Below are 21,520 nucleotides of genomic sequence, written 5' to 3' on the forward strand. Positions count from 1 at the left end.
TAGTAAAGGCATAAATGTAGCTGATACTAGCCTCCTTCTGGCTTCAAAAGAAAAACAGGCCTTAATCCTAAAATAAAATCCCAATTTCAGCTTCAAATTTTTTGTAAGTTGTTGAATATGCAATTTAAAAGAGGCCGTCATCAATTAAAATTCCAAGATATTTATATGAGGTTACAACCTCAATCTCCTTGCTCTGACAGGTAGTAATAGGTGAAAGGTTCGGATGTCTATTTCTTGCTTTTGTCAGTATTGAGGATAAGCTTCAATTGACACAAGGTATGTTATACTCCTCAATGCCATTGGATGAATCCTGGAACATATTCCAGTCTGTGCTAGCAAAACAGTCCTGTAGCGTAGCAGCCTTGTTATCTGACCACTTCCATATAGTGCAAGTCACTGGTACGTCCTGCTTTAGCTTTTGCTTGCAAGCAGGAATCAGGAGGGTAGAATAATGGTCAGATTAGCAAAATGTAGGGCCAGGAGAGCATTGTATGCTCTGTGTGTGGAGTTAAGGTGGTCTATATATTTTCTTTCCTCTGGTTACACATGTGACATGCTGGTAGAAATGAGGTAAAACGGATTTAAGTTTGTCTGCATTAAAGTCCGCGGACCCTAGGAGCGCTGTTTCTGGATGAGCATTTTCTTGTTTGCTCATGGCCTTATACAGCTCGTTGAGTGCGGTCTTAGTGCCAGCATCGGTTTGTGGTGGTAAATAGATGCCTACGAAAAATGTAAATGAATACGCTCTTGGTAGCTAGTGTGGTCTACAGCTTATCATGAGGTACTCTACCTCAGGCGACTTCCTTGATATTGGAAATTGCGCACCAGCTGTTATTGACAAATAACCCCACCCCTTGTCTTACCTGACGTAGCTGTTCTGTCCTGCCGATGCATGGAAAACCCAGCCGCCTGTATATTATGTCGTCGTTCAACCACGACTGGGTGAAACATAAGATATTACCATTTTTAATGTCCTGTTGGTAGGATAGCCTCGAATGGAGATCATCCAGTTTATTCTCCATTGATTGCACGTTGGACACTGGAACGGATGGTAGAGGTGGGTTACCCACTCAGCGACAAATTTTCACCAGGCACCCCGATCTCTGCCCCCTGTATTTCCGTCTATTCTTCACTCGGAGGATTTGGCGGGGATTTGGGCCTGGTCTCGGAGAAGCAGTATATCCTTTGCGTCGGACTCATTAAAGAAAATGTTTGTCAAGTTCGAGGTGAGTAATCACTGTTTTGATATCCAAAAGCTGTTTTCGGTCATAAGAGACTGTAGCAGCAACATTATGTACAAAATAAGTTAAACAATGCGAAAAAACACAAGATGGCACAGTTGGTTAGAAGCCCGTAAAACAGCAGCCATCCCCTCTGCCGCCATTATTCTTTCTTAAGATTGGTGGATGAATCTCATTATTGTAATCCTTTTGTGAATATTCGATGAGGATTATTGACGTCAAACGCCTGTATTCAATGGAGAGATGCTATGCTACAAGCCTCATGCCATGAATATGCATAGCCATCTCGAGACAACTCTGATAGGGTTTTTAATCAAAGTTGCTGGGATGTCACATGTCCGACTTACAGGATATCAATACACTCGTAACTACTTAAGCATTTTGAAACTTCTATTCGATCAAACAAACTTTACAGAGCAAATATGCCATTCATTTTTTTGTTGACCAAATTCAATAAGCTCTCATTGACCTCTATACAAAAACTCCTTGCTTGGTGGGCGACGCAACACACAAACGCCACCTGCTGGAGGGAGACCGAGTTGGGCCTCAGTCTTCCTCATCCTCGCTGATATTTCTCAACGATGGAAACCAAGTGTTGAGGTACAATCGACCAATCACGAGGTGGTGTGATGTAAACAACCATTCAGATTCCCCCCACACATGAGGACGGCATAATCCTACTCAGCTGCTACAATCCCGGTTTCCCAAAAGCATTTTAAGGCGAAGTTCATTGTTAGAACTTTCGTAGGAGCGTTGTTAAATCACCGAACTGTTTCCCAAAACCATCGCTATTAATCTAACGCCTGCCGCAGACCACTCGTACAGCTAAGTCAGTCGTTAGATGCTTTTTTTGCCCTCCCACGTCACTTTATACACAGAAGATCTCCACTAAGCATAGAATCACAAGGTGTATATGTGACCACAGATAACATCAAAACAAAGTTGCCAATGTCTTTGCAATTGATACAAAGCAATGGGTAAAAAGATGCTTCAAATGAAAACCGAGATGACTGCATTAAAATATAAAGAGTTAACTATAGGCCTATTTGAATCATATTTAAATAAATGTCATGTTCCATCAATTGAGTTATATTTTGCCACTAGTAGGCTGTCTAATTTGTCTGAACTCATTTCATGATGTGTAGCCTAACATGTGCTCAATGATAAGTGATTTAAGTGCAGTTTTATTCGGTAAGCATTAGAATAAGCCACTTCAATATTTGAAGACGTAGGTGGTATGTAACTCAGAGCTTATCTGTCATCAGTATTGTGAAATAATTTGAATGTTAAGGTTAGACTTGAATGGCGAAGGTTGATCCGAGAGCAGCGCTCCCTTTCAATCCTAATCGCACTTGGTGTTTCGAGAAATGCATGTTACATCTTTGGGGATTAAAACACTAGTAAACCTAAATTCCAGGCAACTGATTTATCCTGCACTGGCAGGCTTACCTCTGGCTCAAAAGGAAAGTGGAAAATCATTCCTGCCTGCTCTTAATTGTTTAGTAACTTGTCTGTTCTTTATTTGTTTTTTGTCCTCCAATTTGTTTGGTCAACCTTTCAACCTGAGGGGTATCCTACGAAGCAAGCGAGATCTACTCAGACTTCATCCGTACTACGACAGGGATATTGCACGTCTGCCTGCCGCTACCTCCTGTGGAGGTGGTTGAGCAACACTGGACTGTGACTGGAGCAGAGATGACTGGATGGGTAAGGGGGGTTAAGAGTTGAGGAGGACTGGTTGGAGTGTAGTGGTGGAGAGGAAAAAGGTGGAGGTAGAGTAGTGAGAGGGAAGGTTAAGAAGAAGAGGACGCCTGAGGAGACTTTGCAGGTCTTGTCGGAGGAGAGTAGTGATGAGGGAGGTTCGGTTCGCAGTATTGTACTGTGAGTTCAAGGTGTTGGTGAAATTTAAGGACGAGGGTGGAGTCACGGCGGCGAGTCCGATCATGTTGACTAGGGATTTGGAGAGTAAAGTAGGAGAGGTTGTGTCTGCTGAAGGTCTTCGTGATGGAAGTTTGGTGTGTTTAAATGTAAACAGTATGAGGAGGTCAAACTCAAGCAGGTATGTAAATGTGTAGTTGATAAATTAGCAGCGTGCCCGATCAAACTGGACGGTAGTGGGTGAAGGGAGTACAGGAGTATGTAGTGGAAGAGGTGGTGTTGGGAGGTGGGAACATGGTTATAGTGAACTTTTACTTTGGTAGTGGTATGGGGGATGATTAAGAGGATGAGTGGGGTCAGACAAGATTGGGATCTCCCTGTGCTGAAAGTGGGGCGATTGTTGCAGTGAGAGATATGTTAGCTCAGGCATTTGTGAAGGTGCACAGCTCTAATAATCAGACAGAAGAGAACATCCGGGGATCCTGGATCAGAGGGAGATGGTGGGGGATGCATTGGATTCCCCTTTTACATTGCATGAGATAAGAGAGCCTTAGCTAAAGCTGGGGTAGCATCTCCTGATGTGTTACATCATGAAGTCTCATCTCAGAGACACTGCAATGGAGAAAGTATTGGGCATTTACAATAAGGTGTGGCAGGAAGGGAAACTGCTTGGAAGTAGGCTTTAGTGGTTGCCAATACAGAAACCAGGGGAAGGCCCTACAACTCCTTCAAGCGATTGGCCGATAGCGTAGACATGTATGGAAAGTTATAGAAAGGATGAAAGGCAGGCTGACTTACTTTATGAAGAATAGAGGACTAATGTCACAAGATCAAAGTGGGTTCAGAAAAGGCAGGGGAACAATGGATCCTGTACTGTGTGCCTTGAGTCAGTTATACAGAAGGAACAGGAAAATTAGGTGATGGTAGACACTTTCTTCAATTTAGAGAATGGAGTTGATGGCCATACTCTTGGCTGCAGAGTGGGTGGAGGTGGTGAGGCCAGACAGGGTAGTCATCGGCTCTGACACCTTTGCAGCACCGATGAGCTTAAATTAACTTGTGTCTCGGAGCAGACAGGATGTATTGTATGAGGTTTTGCAGTGCTTGTAAAGGGTGAGACAGATATTTGGGATGTTCGTCTGAGTCCCAGCTCATGTGGGAGTAGATGGAAATGAGGATGTGATCGACAAGCAAGTTCTTAAACATCCTAATGTTGAGATGGAATTGTCAATCAGTAAAGCTGTTTTTAACCATAAAAACAAATGGCAAGCACTGTGGAAACGGGAGGGAACTGGAAGAAACCTGTATAAGATTCAGGAAAAGGTGGGGGCAAAGACATCAGGCCGAGAGAGAAGGGAGGAAAGTGTAATCACAATGCTGAGACTGGTACACAAGGCTCAATAGTACAAATTGGTGGGGAAACAGCCATCTGGGAGATGTGATCATTGTCAGGAGGCGCTGGTGACCGTGGAACACATTCTATTTCAGTGCCAGAAATATGGGAGGGAAATGGAGTGATTTATTATTAGGTCTGTAGAGTAACTGGTTTGAAAAGCCAAGATTAAGTGAACTGCTGGGGATATCTTCAGGGGATATAGTATTTAATTATGTATTTATTTTCCTTAGGGTATTTTAGTCCTTCCATCTCTGGTCCATAATCCAATCCAGTTGGTGGCGGTAATGCATCTTAAAGTTGGTTGCCAACCGCCATTACAAATCTACAGAAGATAAACTCCAGCATATTTTTAACTGCTAGTGCACGTTGCACATAGTAAGTCGAACTCTTCAATGAGACGATGCTGAAACATCAATCCATGGGCGAGTCAGTGCCAAATTTTCGTTTGAGCCTAAATCAAAATGAAAGAAAAGTTATCTTGCAAATTCAGCAGTCTATGGTGTGAAATAGGTGTGCTTATCAATGCACAAGCTCCTTTTCCCCACTCCTATCGCTCCTATCTGTGGAACATCTTGTTGTGTTGTGGCCACAGACATATCATCCATAGAAGGGGTTTGGAGCCGCTAAACCTGGCCATTTGATTGTTAAACTCATGGGTACACGAGCAATAGCTGCCAGTCTTGACTTGAATGGGAACTATATGATTGGTTGCGGCTGTAATTTGCTTTATACAAAATTCTAAATACAGTCGTGTGGAAAAAATACGGTTTGGAAAGCAAACGCTGTCATAGTATTTAATACCTTTTTTACACAAACATCTTAATACAGTATTTATTCAATTGTCTTCTTCAAATGAAGGGGATGATGACAATCTTTGCGAGATGGAGGGTATCTGATTTCATTGGTCCTCAACTCGTGGCTCAGACACTTTATTTAGGACAAAAGGAGTTAGCCTGCCCCGGAGCAGGTTAGTTTGCCATAGAAATTTACCTGCAAAACTTACGTATGACCGGTTACTCAGAGTTGAACAAAGTTACACCTCTAGCTCCTCAAACCCAGTACTTACTCTGTTCTCCGTGACGTAGGCTTCCAGAGTTTTTCAACCTTGGCTTAGCTGACTGACTGTGCTGCTGTGATCATTTCCATCTGCCTGGAGCCTTCCTCTGATTGCCATCTTATTGTTGACTCTTCTCATCTGCCCAATGCCACCTTTACCTCACAATCTCACTATTGGATTAGCTGACTCTGCTAACTGCATATACCGGTAACATTATTTGATAACTGCTTAGATGGCGTTTTTACGTATTTTTAAAACTTTGGTTTACTTTAAAAGGGAACTGCACCCACTGATTTTGCCTTTGCTTTTTGGCTTGCTCATTAGACAAATCTTCAAAGTAGCCACCCTTTCTCTTGATGACAGCTTTGCACACTCTTGGCATTCTCTCAACCAGCTTCATGAGGTTGCCACCTGGAATGCATTTCAATTAACAGGTGTGCCTTCTTAAAAGTTAATATGTGGAATTTCTTTCCTTATTAATGCGTTTGAGCCAATCAGTTGTGTTACGACAAGGGTGCACCAGTCACTCCTGCAGCAAAGCACCCCCACAACATGATGCTGCCACCCCCGTGCTTCACGGTTGGGACGGTGTTCTTCGGCTTGCAAATCTCCCCTTTTTCGTCCAAACATAACAATGGTCATTATGGCCAAACAGTTATATTTTTGTTTAATCAGACCAGAGGACATTTCTCCAAAAAGTACGATCTTTGTCCCCATGTGCAGTTGCAAACTGTAGTCTGGCTTTTCTATGGCGGTTTTGGAGCAGTGTCGTCTTTTTTGCCAAGCGGCCTTTCAGGTTGTGTCGATATAGGACTCGCTTTACTGTGGATATAGATACTTTTGTACCTGTTTTCTCCAGCATCTTCACAAGGTCCTTTGCTGTTGTTCTGGGATTGATTTGTACTTTTCGCACCAAAGTATGTTCAATTCTAGGCGACAGAACGTGTCTCCTTCCTGCGTGGTCCCAGGGTGTTTATACTTGCGTACTATTGTTTGTACAGGTGTATAACATAGCGCGCACAGCCATGCAATTTCCATTGACCAACATTGGCAGTAGAAAGACCTTACGGAAGAGTTGTGACTTAACGTGGCACAGTCATAGGATGCCACATTTACAACAAGTCGATTTGTCAAGTTTCTTCCTTGCGAGAGCTGCCCCGATCAGCTAAGTGATGTTATTGTCAAGTGGAAACGACTAGGAGCAACAAATGCTCAGCCGCAAAGTTTTGGGCCACAAGCTCAGAGAACAGAACCACAGAGTGCTGAAGTGCGTCACGTGTAAAAATCACTAACATCTTCATGTTCTCAGTAACAATCCATTCGGGTCCAAGTTCCAAACTGCCTCTGGAAGCAACGTCAGCACAAGAACTGTTCGTCTGGAGCATCATAAAATTGGTTTCCATGGCCGAGGAGCTGCACACAAGCCTAAGATCACCATGCCCAATGCCAAGCATCGGCTGGAGTGGTGTAAAGTTCTCCACCATTGTACTCTGGAGCAGTGGAAATGTGTTCTCTGGAGTGATGACTCACTCTTCACCATCTGGCAGTCCAACGTACAAATCTGGGTTTGGCGGATGCAAAGAGAACGCTACCTGCCCCAATGCATAGTGCCAACTGTAAAGTTTGATGGAGGAATAATGGTCTGGTGCTGTTTTTCCTGGTTTGGGCTAGGCCTCTTAATTCCAGTGTAGGGAAATTGTAACGCTACAGCATACACTGACATTCTAGACAATTCTGTGCTCCCAACTTTGTGGCAACAGTTTGGGGAAGGCCCTTTCCTGTTTCAGCATGACAATTCCCTTGTGCACAAAGCGAGGTCCATACAGAAATGGTTTGTCGATTGGTGTGGAAGACCTTGACTGACCTGCACAAAGCCCTGACCTCAACCCAATCGAACACCGTTTGAGATGAATTGGAACACCGACTGCGAGCCAGGCCTAATTGCCTGACCTCAGTTAATGCTCGTGGCTGAATGGAAGAAAGTCCCATTAGCAATGTTCCAACATCTAGTAGAAAGCCAGAAGAGTGGAGGCTGTTATTACAGCAAAGGGGGGACCAACTCCATATTAATGCCCATGATTTTGGAACGTGATGTTCGACAAGCAGATGTCCACATACTTTTGGTCATGTAGTGTATTTACAACTCAAGTACAAGTTAACCAACGTTTAGGTGTACCCATGAGGCCAAGTAATTACGGGGCGTGTCTGGTTGACAAACTCACCTTTATCTTCTCTCCAGTCAATGTCTCCAGCTCAGCCTCCTGGCCGACCGTGAACGAGTTGACCATGACCTTGGTGCCTGTGGTCACGGTCACTTTGAAGTGGTCTCCATTCTGCTCAATCTCCGACACGCCCTTGATGTCCTTGCCCTTCTGGATGAGATCATCTGGCAAACCTAAGTGTTGAGGAGGGACATGTTAAAAGGGGTTGGCAGTACACATTGAACTACGTATACAAACTATGACTACTTATTTAAAACTTAGTACATTTTACTTTTCAGCCTATAGCCTTTCACAATGGTGTGCAGGTTCCCTTTGGATTACACATCAATGCTTTCCAATTTGGGAATTTGTAGTCAAGACAACATCTTTAGATTTAAGAATAACCATAGCTGAGGAGCACCATAGTCAAGATGAGAAACCCAACTGACCTAGCAGTATTTCTGGGTACAGGGGTTATGCTATTGGTTACAAATAACCATTGAGCTAAAGTGCAAAGATTAGCTATCAGTCAGATAAGGTAATCTTACAGCTGCATGTGTGGGTCATGGACATCCAGTACCATAAAGTACAGCACTTTAAGTGCAATAGCCTAGGGCCATCAAACTATTGTAGAGGTTTAAGTTATAGCAGAATTTGCTATAAATAAATCACATTCAGAATTAGCTCAAATTGAGCTGTAGTAAGATGCATTTTTAAAAAAAACATTGCATCTTGATTTTGTCCAAAGTAACGTAGCAAAAGCGCACTGTTAATGGCAACTTTTGTTGACATGCCATTTTTGTTATTAGCTGTATAGATGAAATTTGGGATGTGTTCAGTGTGAACAGCTTTAGACAATGTAATACTAAAACAATTGTTTACTAATATTGCAATAAGTTAGCTGACCAACTATGACCACCCTAATACAAATACCCACACTATATACAGTGCATTTGAAAAGTAGTCAGACCCCTTGACCTTTTCCTCATTGTTACATTAGCCTTATTCTAAAATAGATTAACAATTCCTCAATCTACACACAATACCCCATAATGACAAACCAAAAACACGTTTTTTTTTTAAATGTTTGTATATATATGTATATACATTGCTCAAAAAAAATAAAGGGAACACTTAAACAACACAATGTAACTCCAAGTCAATCACACTTCTGTGAAATCAAACTGTCCACTTAGGAAGCAACACGGATTGACAATAAATTTCACATGCTGTTGTGGAAATGGAATAGACAAAAGGTGGAAATTATAGGCAATTAGCAAGACACCCCCAATAAAGGAGTGGTTCTGCAGGTGGTGACCACAGACCACTTCTCAGTTCCTATGCTTCCTGGCTGATGTTTTGGTCACTTTTGAATGCTGGCGGTGCTTTCACTCTAGTGGTAGCATGAGACTGAGTCTACAACCCACACAAGTGGCTCGGGTAGTGCAGCTCATCCAGGATGGCACATCAATGCAAGCTGTGGCAAGAAGGTTTGCTGTGTCTGTCAGCGTAGTGTCCAGAGCATGCAGGCGCTACCAGGAGACAGGCCAGTACATCAGGAGACGTGGAGGAGGCCGTAGGAGGGCAACAACCCAGCAGCAGGACCGCTACCTCCGCCTTTGTGCAAGGAGGTGCACTGCCAGAGCCCTGCAAAATGACCTCCAGCAGGCCACAAATGTGCATGTGTCAGCATATGGTCTCACAAGGGGTCTGAGGATCTCATCTCGGTACCTATTGGCAGTCAGGCTACCTCTGGCGAGCACATGGAGGGCTGTGCGGCCCCACAAAGAAATGCCACCCCACACCATGACTGACCCATCGCCAAACCGGTCATGCTGGAGGATGTTGCAGGCAGCAGAACGTTCTCCACGGCGTCTCCAGACTCTGTCACGTCTGTCACATGTGCTCAGTGTGAACCTGCTTTCATCTGTGAAGAGCGCAGGGCGCCAGTGGCGAATTTGCCAATCTTGGTGTTCTCTGGCAAATGCCAAACGTCCTGCACGGTGTTGGGCTGTAAGCACAACCCCCACCTGTGGATGTCGGGCCCTCATACCACCCTCATGGAGTCTGTTTCTGACCGCTTGAGCAGACACATGCACATTTGTGGCCTGCTGGAGGTCATTTTGCAGGGCACTGGCAGTGCACCTCCTTGCACAAAGGCGGAGGTAGCGGTCCTGCTGCTGGGTTGTTGCCCTCCTACGGCCTCCTCCACGTCTCCTGATGTACTGGCCTGTCTCCTGGTAGCGCCTGCATGCTCTGGACACTACGCTGACAGACACAGCAAACCTTTTTGCCACAGTTCGCATTGATGTGCCATCCTGGATGAACTGCACTACCTGAGCCACTTGTGTGGCTTGTAGACTCCGTCTCATGCTACCACTAGAGTGAGAGCACCGCCAGCATTCAAAAGTGACCAAAACATCAGCCAGGAAGCATAGGAACTGAGAAGTGGTCTGTGGTCACCACCTGCAAAATCACTCCTGTTTTGGGGGGTGTCTTGCTAATTGCCTATAATTTCCACCTTTTGTCTATTCCATTTGCACAACAGCATGTGAAATTTATTGTCAATCAGTGTTGCTTCCTAAGTGGACAGTTTGATTTCACAGAAGTGTGATTGACTTGGAGTTACATTGTGTTGTTTAAGTGTTCCCTTTATTTTTTTGAGCAGTGTATATATATATATATATATATATATATAAGGATTTTATATATTTCTTTCAGCCATTTTAGAGTAAGGATGTAATGTAACAAAATATTAAGTCATGGTCTGAATACTTTCTGAAAGTACTGTATATATTCAGTTTTGCCAATTGATTGTTGATGTTCTGTTGAAATGTTCAGAAAAAACAATGTTTCTTATAAAAAGAAGTGATGTAGTTAGTCTCTCCTTAACTCTTAGCCAAGAGAGACTGGCATGCATAGTATTTATATTAGCCCTCTGATTACAATGACGTGCCGCTCTGTTCTGGGCCAGCTGCAGCTTAACTAGGTCTTTCCTTGCAGCACTCGACCACAGGACTGGACAATAATTAAGACAATACTACGGCCTTGCTTTTTGGAGTGTGGTGTCAAAAAAGCAGACCATCTCTTTATTACGGACAGACCTCTCCCCATCTTTACAACCATTGAATCTATGTTTTTTGACCATGACCGTTTTAAAATCTAAGGTAACACCAAGTAATTTAGTCTCAACTTTAACAGCCACACCATTCATTGTCAGATTCAGCTGAGGTCTAGAACTTAAGGAATGATTTGGTACCAAATAAAATGCTCTTAGTTTTAGAGATGTTCAGGACCAGTTTATTACTGGACACCTAATCCAAAACAGACTGCAACTCTTTAAGGGTTTCAGTGACTTCATTAGCTGTGGTTGCTGATGTGTATATGGTTGAATCATCAGCATACATGGACACATGCTTTGTTTAATGCCAGTGGCAGGTCATTGCTGCAGAGGATAAGTTCATTAGTTAACTGCGTGTCAGATTGCTTCCCAAATAAATGCTTTAGTTCAAGTAATAGACACATCTCCACATCAACTATTCAGAGGGGACTGTGAATCAGGCCTTCATGGTCGAATTACTGCAAAGAAACCACTACTAAAGGACACCAATAAGAAGAAGAAACTTGCTTGGGCCAAGAAACACAAGCAGTGGAAATCTTTCCTTTGGTCTGATGAGTCCAAATGTGAGATTTTTGTTTCCAACTGTCTTTGTGAGACGCAGACAATCTGACTTTGTAGATTACATTCCTTTCTCCCTTTTTTTCCTCGTGTTCTTTGTTTGTCTATGCTATCCTCTTCTAACCAGATGATCTCCGCATGTGTGGTTCCCACCGTGAAGCATGGAGGAGGTGGTGCTTTGCATGTGACACTGTCTGTGATTTATTTTGAATTCAGGACACACTTAACCAGCATGGCTACTACAGCATTCTGCAGCGATACGCCATCCCATCTCATTTGGGCTTAGTGGGACTATCATTTGTTTTTTAACAGGATGATGACCCAACACACACCTCCAGGCTATTTGATAAAGAAGGAGAGTGATGGTAGTGCATCAGATGATTTGGCCTCCAATCACCTGACCTCAACCCAAGAGCGGTGGTTTGGGATGAGTTGGACTAGAGAGTAATGGAAAAGCAGCCAACATGTGCTCAGCATATGTGGGAACTCCTCCAAGACTGTTTTAAAAGCATTCATCATGAAACTGGTTGCGATAATGCCAAGCGTGTGCAAAGCTGTCATCAAGACAAAGTGTGGCTACTTTGAAGAATATAAAATATATTTAAATTTAACACTTGTTTTGGTTACGACATGATTACATATGTGTTAGTTCATAGTTTATGTCTTCACTATTATTCTACAATGTAGAAAATAGTAAAAATAAAGAAAAACCCTTCAATGAGTAGGTGTCCAAACTTTTGACTGGTGCTGTATATATATGCTATCTAGCTAGCTAGAATCCACATGGATCCATTTTAGCTAGATATCTTGCTATTCGTGAGATCGCCAGCTCACTAACAAGCTAAATGTAACAGATCTAATGTGACTCAAGTCAGCCTGGCTATAACTAACGTTAGCTAGATACTTTATCCTAAAAAAATTAAATGATTTTGAAGTGATCTGTGCAGTTTGTCTAGCTAGGGATTTTCTTTAGCTAGTATCTTGGTTAGCCAGCCCACATTGAATGTCGTTGATTGAGGCTAGCAAGCTAGTGTGTGTCAAATTCACATTAAATAGCTTTCAAACACAATTATAGATGGCTAGGTAAACACCATTACTATTCTGTTATCTAGCTCATTAAAGTAAAAATAAGACAGAGTGTAATTACATTAATAAATGTGTCTGCATTGCTTGAGCAAACTTATTTTTAGAAGATTAGTATGAAAAGGTGGTCTCGGTACGTGCTTCCCAAACGTGGGGTCGGGGTCCCCTAAGAAGATCTATACAAACAAATTATTATATTTTCTTCTATTCAAATGGGTGTAGAATAAAACCTTTTAGTGTCAAGTAAGGACTGTTTACACTGTCGTTTGCAGTTTATCCTTGACTAAAACCTAGCCTACTATTAAATACATTATCGTTTTCCACAGGTTCCCATTTCATGACAAGCTCAGGCTGCAGCAGTGGGTAGCAGATTTCAGGTGGATGAATTGCAAACAAAGCCAACACTCTCGTCTCTGTGCCCATCACTTTGAACACGAGTGTTTTCAGCATGATGACAAGGGAAAGGTCCGCCTCATCTCGACTGCTGTGCCCACCATTTTCTCCTCCCCTGATCGTCCTCAAAAGGGGTCACAATGCCCAATTGAAAGACAAAGGAATACGGTTGGCACAGAGGTAAGTGTGAACGTTGATCATGTGAAAGCGTCTGCTGTACATGATCACACTTACTGTGTAAGTAACGTCGTTGAGGATGCAGATGCTGGTCACAGCAATATCACTGTGATGCTGCAACTGCATGATGACACAAGTTGTGTGTCAGATGTAGGCCTACGTTACAATGATATAACTGAGAGAGTCGATGTAAGTGAGGAAAGTGTGGCGTCAGAGGTTCATGATACTGGGATTAATGATCATGTTTATGCTTGGACACCCCTTGTTCCTGAAAAAAACTACTGTAGGCTACTGACGTCACTAGGCGACGTTCCCACACCTCAGCTGAGCAATGAGTATCAAAATCCAATACCGACAAACCCACGCTCTATCCCAGTTTGCCTGCATTTTTTTTCTTTATTGGCTTGAGTGTCATTTACTGTTTGTTTTCACATGCCACATACCTGAGGTCCTCTTGTGTGTTCCACCTCCAGCTAACGTTGATCGCATGCCATTTATCCAATTTCAATTGTGTTCCAAGCTGGCCGCTGCTGATTCCTTGCCTCTACCAGAGAGCTACCTGGCTAACTAGAGTGGAGCTGCAGGCTGCATCACTAGGCGATGTTCCCACACTTCAGCTGAGCAGAGGATCCAATACGACAAACCATGCAGCAGATCCTCAATGGTATAGTGTCTTGGTTAAAAACAAAGACTCCTTTACATTTGAATTGACAATGGTGCTTGTGTGCATCTAAGATGTTTTATAAGCGGCATGATTAGAGGCATAACCATATGGCTATGGAAGTATAGGAGAAACTATTGTTAATGATATCTATCAATCTTGCATACTGTTTTCTGAAAGTTATTTTAAAACATTTTACTGCAGTGGCCTAAGTCAGGGTCACACAGTGTTTCTTGATAGTCTTAAACAAATATACTTTGAAACAAAAGTACACACTACACATGGTTATGGGCTTAAGAAAATAAGACACCTCTAACATGTCAGTTAGAGTTGAAATGCATTCAATTTTGAGTTCATACCAATATTACACTTTATACATCAGTGAAGACTGAAATATAACAATCGCTTGACATAGAAACAACAGATTTTTGGCATTACTTTTATTTGATTAATTATGAAATTGTGAAAAATATTAATAACATTCCACCCATGAGGCCACTAGAGGGCGATTTAACACTGATTTGGACTACCTGTTTATTTCAAAACACCCATACTGATGAAAGTGACCTTATGGAATTCCTAGATATTGTCACACCCTGATCTGTTTCACCTGTCTTTATGCTCGTTTCCACCCTGTGTTCTCTGTTGGTCTGTTGACAGTTCGTCTTGTCAGGTTTTACCAGCGTGTTTTCCCATCTCCCTGCTTCATCAAGTTCTGTTTCCCTGGTTCTGACCCCGAGCCTGCCTGCTGTTCTGTACCTGCCCGACTGTGACCCATTTACGAACCTCTGCCTGACCCCGACCCTCCCTACTGTTCAGTACCTTATACACTCTGCCCTGGATTACGGACCTCTGCCTGTCTTTGACCTGTCTTTTGCCTTCCCCGTTTGGGTCAATAAACATCTCTAGCTGTCTGCATCTGGATCTTATTCTGAGTTAATGGCAGACTCGGACCAACTCCACAATGCTGTCTCCCTTCAAGGAGCCACCATTGGAAGACACGAGGAGTTACTGCAATGTGTTATGGAGGGACTCCATACCCTGGCAGAACGCCATGACCAGGCGTTCGATACAATTCCGCGGATTCTCTACTGGGCAGTGGTTCACACCAGTAATTTCTCAGCCTACCCCAGTGTCCCAAGAACCCCATTTACCTCCTCCGGAGCGCTACGCTGGAGATTCTGGAACTTGACGGGCTTTTCTCTCCCAGTGCTCCCTCATTTTTGAGCTGCAGCCTTCTTCATTCCCCTCGAGGATGGAGTACATCAACGCAGATGTCTGGGAGGGAGGGAGCCTGGGCTACGGCGGTGTGGGAGTAGTCTTTAGTCTGGCTCAGTCTGGAGGAGTTCGTGGCAGAAGTTCGGAAGGTGTTTGATTCTCCGTTGTCCAGGAGAGAGGCTGCTACGTCAAGACTCCCGTAGTGTGGTAGACTACGCAGTGGATTTTACCACCTGAGAGTTCCTGGAACGTGGAAGCATTGTTCGACATGTTCCTTCATGGATTATCGGAGGGGATCAAAGATGAGCTCGCAGCCCGGGAGCTGCCCATGGACTTTGACTGTCCGGATCGATGGGCGGCTTCGAGAACGTAGGAGGGAGAAGGTGCCCAATCTGTGCCTTATCGTCTTCATTCACCCTCGATTCCCACCTCGCCTCCAAAGAATCCCGGAAACCCCCGAAGTCTACATGTCCGCGTGAACCCGACGTCACCGAGTGCTGCCAACTTGCCTCCTTTCGGAGTCCATGCACCTGGGCAGGAGTCCATCTACACCCAGAGCAGTCTATATTGTGGAGCTACGGGAAATGTTGTAGGTACCTGCCTATTTAAAAACCCAGGCTCATCAAGAAGGGGCGAGTACCCTGGTCGGCCATATGTTGAAGTTTTCCTCTTCCCTTAATTGCACCCCTTTCCATGCCATCCTGCTGTGGGGGAACCAGACAAAATCCCTCCGGATACTCATCGACTCTGGGGCCAATGACCCCACTCAGCCCCTCTCCTATCCCGTGGACGTTAGAGCGCTGGTCGGGCGCTCTATAGGCCAGGTCACTCACAATAGCACTCCCATCAACCTACAAGTGTTAGGGAACCACAGCGAGGCAATCCAATTTATGCTGATTAAGTTTCCTCGGGTTTCGGTGGTATTGTGAAACTCTTGGCTCCAGCAACACAATCCCCTCATAGACTGGACTGCTGGTGCCATTATGTGCTGGAGCCCAAAGTGCCATGCCCATTGTCTGAAGTCAGCGCAGCCTGCCCCAGGACGTCCGGCCCACAGCCCAGTCTTCCTACAGGCTGGTACTCAGGGTGTGGGGTGCTATGGTCATTGTCTCCACCTAGTAATGAAATACAGAAGTGGAACCAGTAAAAAAAAAGAAAACATGGAAAACTGGGAAAGCTTAGGTGTAATTGATATACAAATATTACTTCATAATGCATGTTGAATATGTTGAGTATTGGAAAATGAACAACAGGGCTAAGCAGCACCAGGGGTAACAACAACAAAAAACATAAAAAGCTTAGGCAAAGAGATCTAACAAGTGGTTTGGACAACAGTTAGTGAGCTAGTAAGCTTCCTCCATGTGTAAACAAGAATTACAAATGGGGGGGGGGGGTTGTCACTGGACCAACAAACCGATGGGGTCCTTCACAAAAGCATGCTATCGTCCTTCTCTAGGTTAAGACCTCTGGGGACTAAAGTATCTAAGGAATGGATCCTGGACGTCTCTCTGGACCTTCAGTGTTTGTCAACATCGCCACCGCGTTTGTTTTGCTGACTGTTCAATTCCTAAATAAAATAACTCACAAAGCGAGTGTCTTGGTAAGCAACTCTAGTGTATATTTGGCCTTGTGTTTTAGGTTATTGTCCTGCTGAGAGTGAATTTGTATCCCAGTGTGTTGGAAAGCAGACTGAACCAGGTTTTCCTCTAGGATTTTGCCTGTACTTAGCTCTTGTAGACGAAAAATAGAGAGTGAACAAATGTGAGCGATGATGAAGATGCCACTTGCTGACGCCAGCCTGGCATGTTGATTCAATTTGACGTTGTCCGGATGGATGGCTTTATATTTGCATCTCACAGGAGAGAGTCACACCTTCACTGTGGAAATCTCGGGGAAGAGACGTTCCCAAGGAAGTCCTGAGGTCTGACGCCAGGAGAGGTGTGACAACTGATGTTGCTGTGTGAATTAAATTGTCATGTTTGGATTGTTTCAAGATTTCATAAAGAGCTATACATTTTGATATGTCTTATTGCATTGTATGTTTTCTGGATGGTGTATTTTTAAAGTGAATGGATTGAAATTGTATGTTGAGTTGACTGGTTCAGGCACATTCCTGTTGTCTGGTCATAACATTAAAATTGAGTTGATTAGAATATGGGTGTGTTCCTGTCTTTTTTGTTTTTACTAACAAAGTGCTAAGAAATGTTAATTCAGGTTGGGGGTGCGTTCCCACTTGAATTTGGTTAAAAGGGCATTGAATACGCTCATACTTTGAGAAGTTGCTACCAAGCTCCTGTGTGTAAGACACACACAGTTTTTTCTCTTTGAGATTATTCTGAACTGAAGACTAAAGTCTTAGCCTATTGGTGATAATAGTAATTTACTCTGAGTAGTTTAAAATATCTAGTATTTCATGTACACTGTAATTGTGTCAATTATTTCCTGACTAATAAATTATTAGTTGAATTGAGTAAATGCATTCCTCGTTTTACTAAGTAATTCTTTGACTATAAGCTTATAATTTAGTAGGTCTATTGATAGTTATTAATTACACATAACACATGCTTGGGTACCACCTTGACATCTGTGATCTGTTTGCCTCAAATGAATGCTAGAACATTGGTCGCAAGGATTAGCTGCTTAACAGTGCAAGATAGACACATGTTCATTATAGTCCTACTAAGTCGGTGATACAATAATTCGCTATCTTGCTAGATCCTACAAAGATGCACAGGGCATGTTGCATTTATTCACATAATAATGGAGTCCGATTGATAAATGTAGTTTATTATTCAACATTTTTACACACCTACACTATTCCGTTTATTTGTATTCTAAAAAAAACTCCCATAACATGCTGTATCCACCTCCACGCTTGAAAATATTGAGTGGTACTCTGATGTGTTGTGTTGGATATTTGAATTGTATTCCGTACATAAAGTTAATTTCTTTGCCAAATTTTTTCCAATTTTACTTCAGTGCCTCTTTGCAAACAGGATGCACTTTGATATTTTTTGTTATGTACAGGCTTCCTTTTCACTCTCATTTGTTAGTTTTGTGCAGTAACTACAATGTTGTTGATCCATCCTTGATACACCATCCAAAGTGTTATTAATAACTTTACAGTGTTTAAAGGGATATTCAATGTCTGCTTTTTTTTTACCCATCTACCAATAGGTGCTCTTCTTTGCGAGGCATTAGATTAGCAACTTATTATGTGACTCGTTAAGCACATGTATACTCCTGAACTTATTTAGGCTTGCCATAACATAAGGGGTTGAACACATATTGACTCAAGACATTTCAGATTTTCATTCGAATTCAAAAATGTATAAAAACATAATTCCACTTTGACATTATAGGATATTGTGTGTAGGCCAATGACACAATCTCAATTTAACCCATTTTAAATTCTGGCTGTAACACAAAATGTGGAAAAAGTCGAGGAGTTTGAATACTTGCGGAAGGCATTGTAGAAGAAGGGCTGGAGTCTTGAGACAGTTGAGATGTGTGTAACATGTGTGTAATTGAGGGTGAATGAGCAAGTCAAAAGATTGAAGTGCCTTTTGAAAGGGGTATGGTCGTAGGTGCCAGGCTTTGAGTGAGTCAAGAACTGCTGGGTTTTTCACCCTTAACAGTTTCCCTATGTGTATCAAGAATGGTCCACCACCCAAAGGACATCCAGCCAACTTAACACAACTGTGGGAAGCATTAGTCAACATGGGCCAGCATCCCTGTGGAACGCTTTTAACAGCTTGTAGAGTCCATGCCCTGTTGAATTTATGCTGTTCTAAGGGCAAAAAGGGGTGCAACTCAATATTAGGAAGGTGTTCTTAATGTTTTGGACACTCAGTGTACAAAATAATACATAAGAACATATTTGCATATAATTTACATCAGGATGCATAACCTTCCACTTCTCTAAGGGGTTCTTTACCTTGTCATTTTTACTCTGATGCAACACTTGTTGATTGTTTTTGAGAAGGAGGACAGAAAGAAAGTACCTCATGCTGTACTCATGTTGAAAAGATGGGTGGACCCCTATAATGTCACAGCAAACAGTACAGTATATCTGACATCACTCCTAATATTTGTTTGACATAACTCATGTAAATACAATGTTGTGAGCGTTTTATAGAATCCTGGAGTTGGTATATTATACTACTTGTACATGAAGCTTTTATTAAATACTCTATCAATTACAATTTGTGTACATTTTGTTATACAAGGCAACTTTACTGATTAATTGGGGCTCAGCTCAAATTATTAACAGGCAAATCATCAAACTGCATAACTTTTTTCACCAACTCTTCATTTTGTAACAAGTGGTATGTATTGTTGTGATTGCGTTGTGTTGAATAAAAAAGATCATACAACTAACTGCTAGATCTCCTGAGTTGCACATGTAGAGATAGCTAGAGCACATATGATATAGTTATTAATAAGTTAATTGCATACAACTGCATACAGAAAATTACCTTTCATGCTGAGAGTGGTTGTGGTCACTGGTGCATGCAGATTTCCCCTCCCACTGATGGTGGGAAAGCAAATTTCCCCTCCCCAACCACGTAGATCCATGTCCCTGCCAACAAATGAGGACGTGAGATGGTGTGTGGAGAGATACAGTTATAGTCGGAAGTTTACATACACTTAGGTTGGAGTCATTAAAACTCGTTTTTCAACCACTCCACAAATTTCTTGTCAACAAACTATAGTTTTGGTAAGTCGGTTAGGACATCTACTTTGTGCATGACACAAGTCATTTTTCCAACAATTGTTTACAGACAGATTATTTAACTTATAATTCTCTGTATCACAATTCCAGTGGGTCAGAAGTTTACATACACTAACTTGACTGTGCCTTTAAACAGCTTGGAAAATTCCAGGAAATGATGTCATGGCTTTAGAAGCTTCTGATAGGCTAATTGACGTCAATTGGAGGTGTATCTGTGGATGTATTTCAAGGCCTACCTTCAAACTCAGTGCCTCTTTGCTTGACATCATGGGAAAATCAAAAGAAATCAGCCAAATTGTAGACCTCCACAATTCTGGTTCATCCTTAGGAGCAATTTCCAAATGTCTGAAGGTACCACGTTCATCTGTACAAACAATGGTACGAAAGTATAAACACACGGGACCAGGCAGCCGTCATACCGCTCAGTAAGGAGACGCGTTCTGTCTCCTAGAGATGAATGTACTTTGGTGCGAAAAGTGCAAATCAATCCCAGAACAACAGCAAAGGACCTTGTGAAGATGCTGGAGGAAACAGGTACAAAAGTATCTATATCCACAGTAAAACTAGTCCTATATCGACATAACCTGAAAGGCTGCTCAGCAAGGAAGAAGCCACTGCTCCAAAACTGACATAAAAAAGCCAGACTACGGTTTGCAACTGCATATGGGGACAAAGATCGTACTTTTTGAAGAAATGTGCTCTGGTCTGATGAAACAAAAATAGAACTGTTTGGCCATAATGATCTTAGTTATGTTTGGAGGAAAAAGAGGGAGGCTTGCAAGCCGAAGAACATCCCAACCGTGAAGCCCTCGGGTGATAGCATCATGTTGTGGGGGTGCTTTGCTGCAGGAGGGACTGGTGCACTTCACAAAATAGATGGCATGATGAGAAAGGAAAATTAGGTGGATATATTGAAGCAACATCTCAAGACATCAGTCAGGAAGTTGAAGCTTGGTCGCAAATGGGTCTTCCAAATGGACAATGACTCCAAGCATACTTCCAAAGTTGTGGCAAAATGTCTTAAGGACAGCAAAGTCAAGGTATTGGATTGGCCATCACAAAGCCCTGACCTCAATCCCATAGAAAATTTGTGGGCAGAACTGAAAAAGCACGTGCGAGCAAGGAGGCCTACAAACCTGACTCAGTTACACCAGCTCTGTCAGGAGGAATGGGCCAAAATTCACCCAACTTATTGTGGGAAGCTTGTGGAAGGCTACGCGAAATGTTTGACCCAAGATAAACAGTTTAAAGGCAATGCTACCAAATACTAATTGACTGTATGTAAACGTCTGACCCACTGGGAATGTGATGAAAGAAATAAAAGCTGAAATAAATCATTCTCTCTACTATTATTCTGACATTTCACATTCTTAAAATAAAGTGGTGATCCTAACTAACCTAAGACAGTGAATTTTTACTAGGATTAAATGTCAGGAATTGTGAAAAACTGAGTTTAAATGTATTTGGCTAAGGTGTATGTAAACTTCCGACTTCAACTGTATATAGATAATCCGTTTTATTTGTTTTGGTGGTTCAAAGGATCCAGTCAGTGGTAGGGTGGGGGCTGGGGTGTATATTCCAGATGTCAATGTTAGAGTATGTAAGAGGTTAACTGACTGTGTCCGTGTATTCGGCCGAGTTAATGGCTATGATCATAGGTTTGAGATGGGCGAAGGAGGTGAAACCCCTGAGTGGTGATCTGCTTTGATTCGGCCGAAGTGTTGAGTAGTGTGAAGACGGGCAGGTCGGATAGGGGAGACTTGTTTGTGGACATGATGGTGCTGTTAATGGGATTGAAAAA

At 42.7% G+C, this 21,520-nt stretch overlaps 1 long non-coding RNA gene across 2 annotated transcripts in view; it reads left to right on the forward strand.

Annotated features, from left to right (window-relative positions):
• The window catches only part of LOC129864104 (uncharacterized), a 29,260-nt gene extending 12,123 nt beyond the window's left edge, over positions 1 to 17,137 (forward strand). Inside the window, exons 2-4 of one of the 2 annotated variants that reach the window (XR_008761056.1) lie at positions 12,862 to 13,108; positions 13,626 to 13,769; positions 14,427 to 17,137. This is a non-coding gene — a long non-coding RNA (uncharacterized LOC129864104). Of the gene's footprint in view, positions 1 to 12,861; positions 13,109 to 13,625 lie in introns of both variants that reach the window. The other variant, XR_008761055.1, reaches the window with a different exon arrangement.
• The last annotated feature ends 4,383 nt before the right edge of the window (positions 17,138 to 21,520 follow it).

The sequence above is a fragment of the Salvelinus fontinalis genome, chromosome 10 (assembly GCF_029448725.1).
Source record: "Salvelinus fontinalis isolate EN_2023a chromosome 10, ASM2944872v1, whole genome shotgun sequence".
Classification (NCBI taxonomy): Eukaryota; Metazoa; Chordata; class Actinopteri; order Salmoniformes; family Salmonidae; genus Salvelinus; species Salvelinus fontinalis.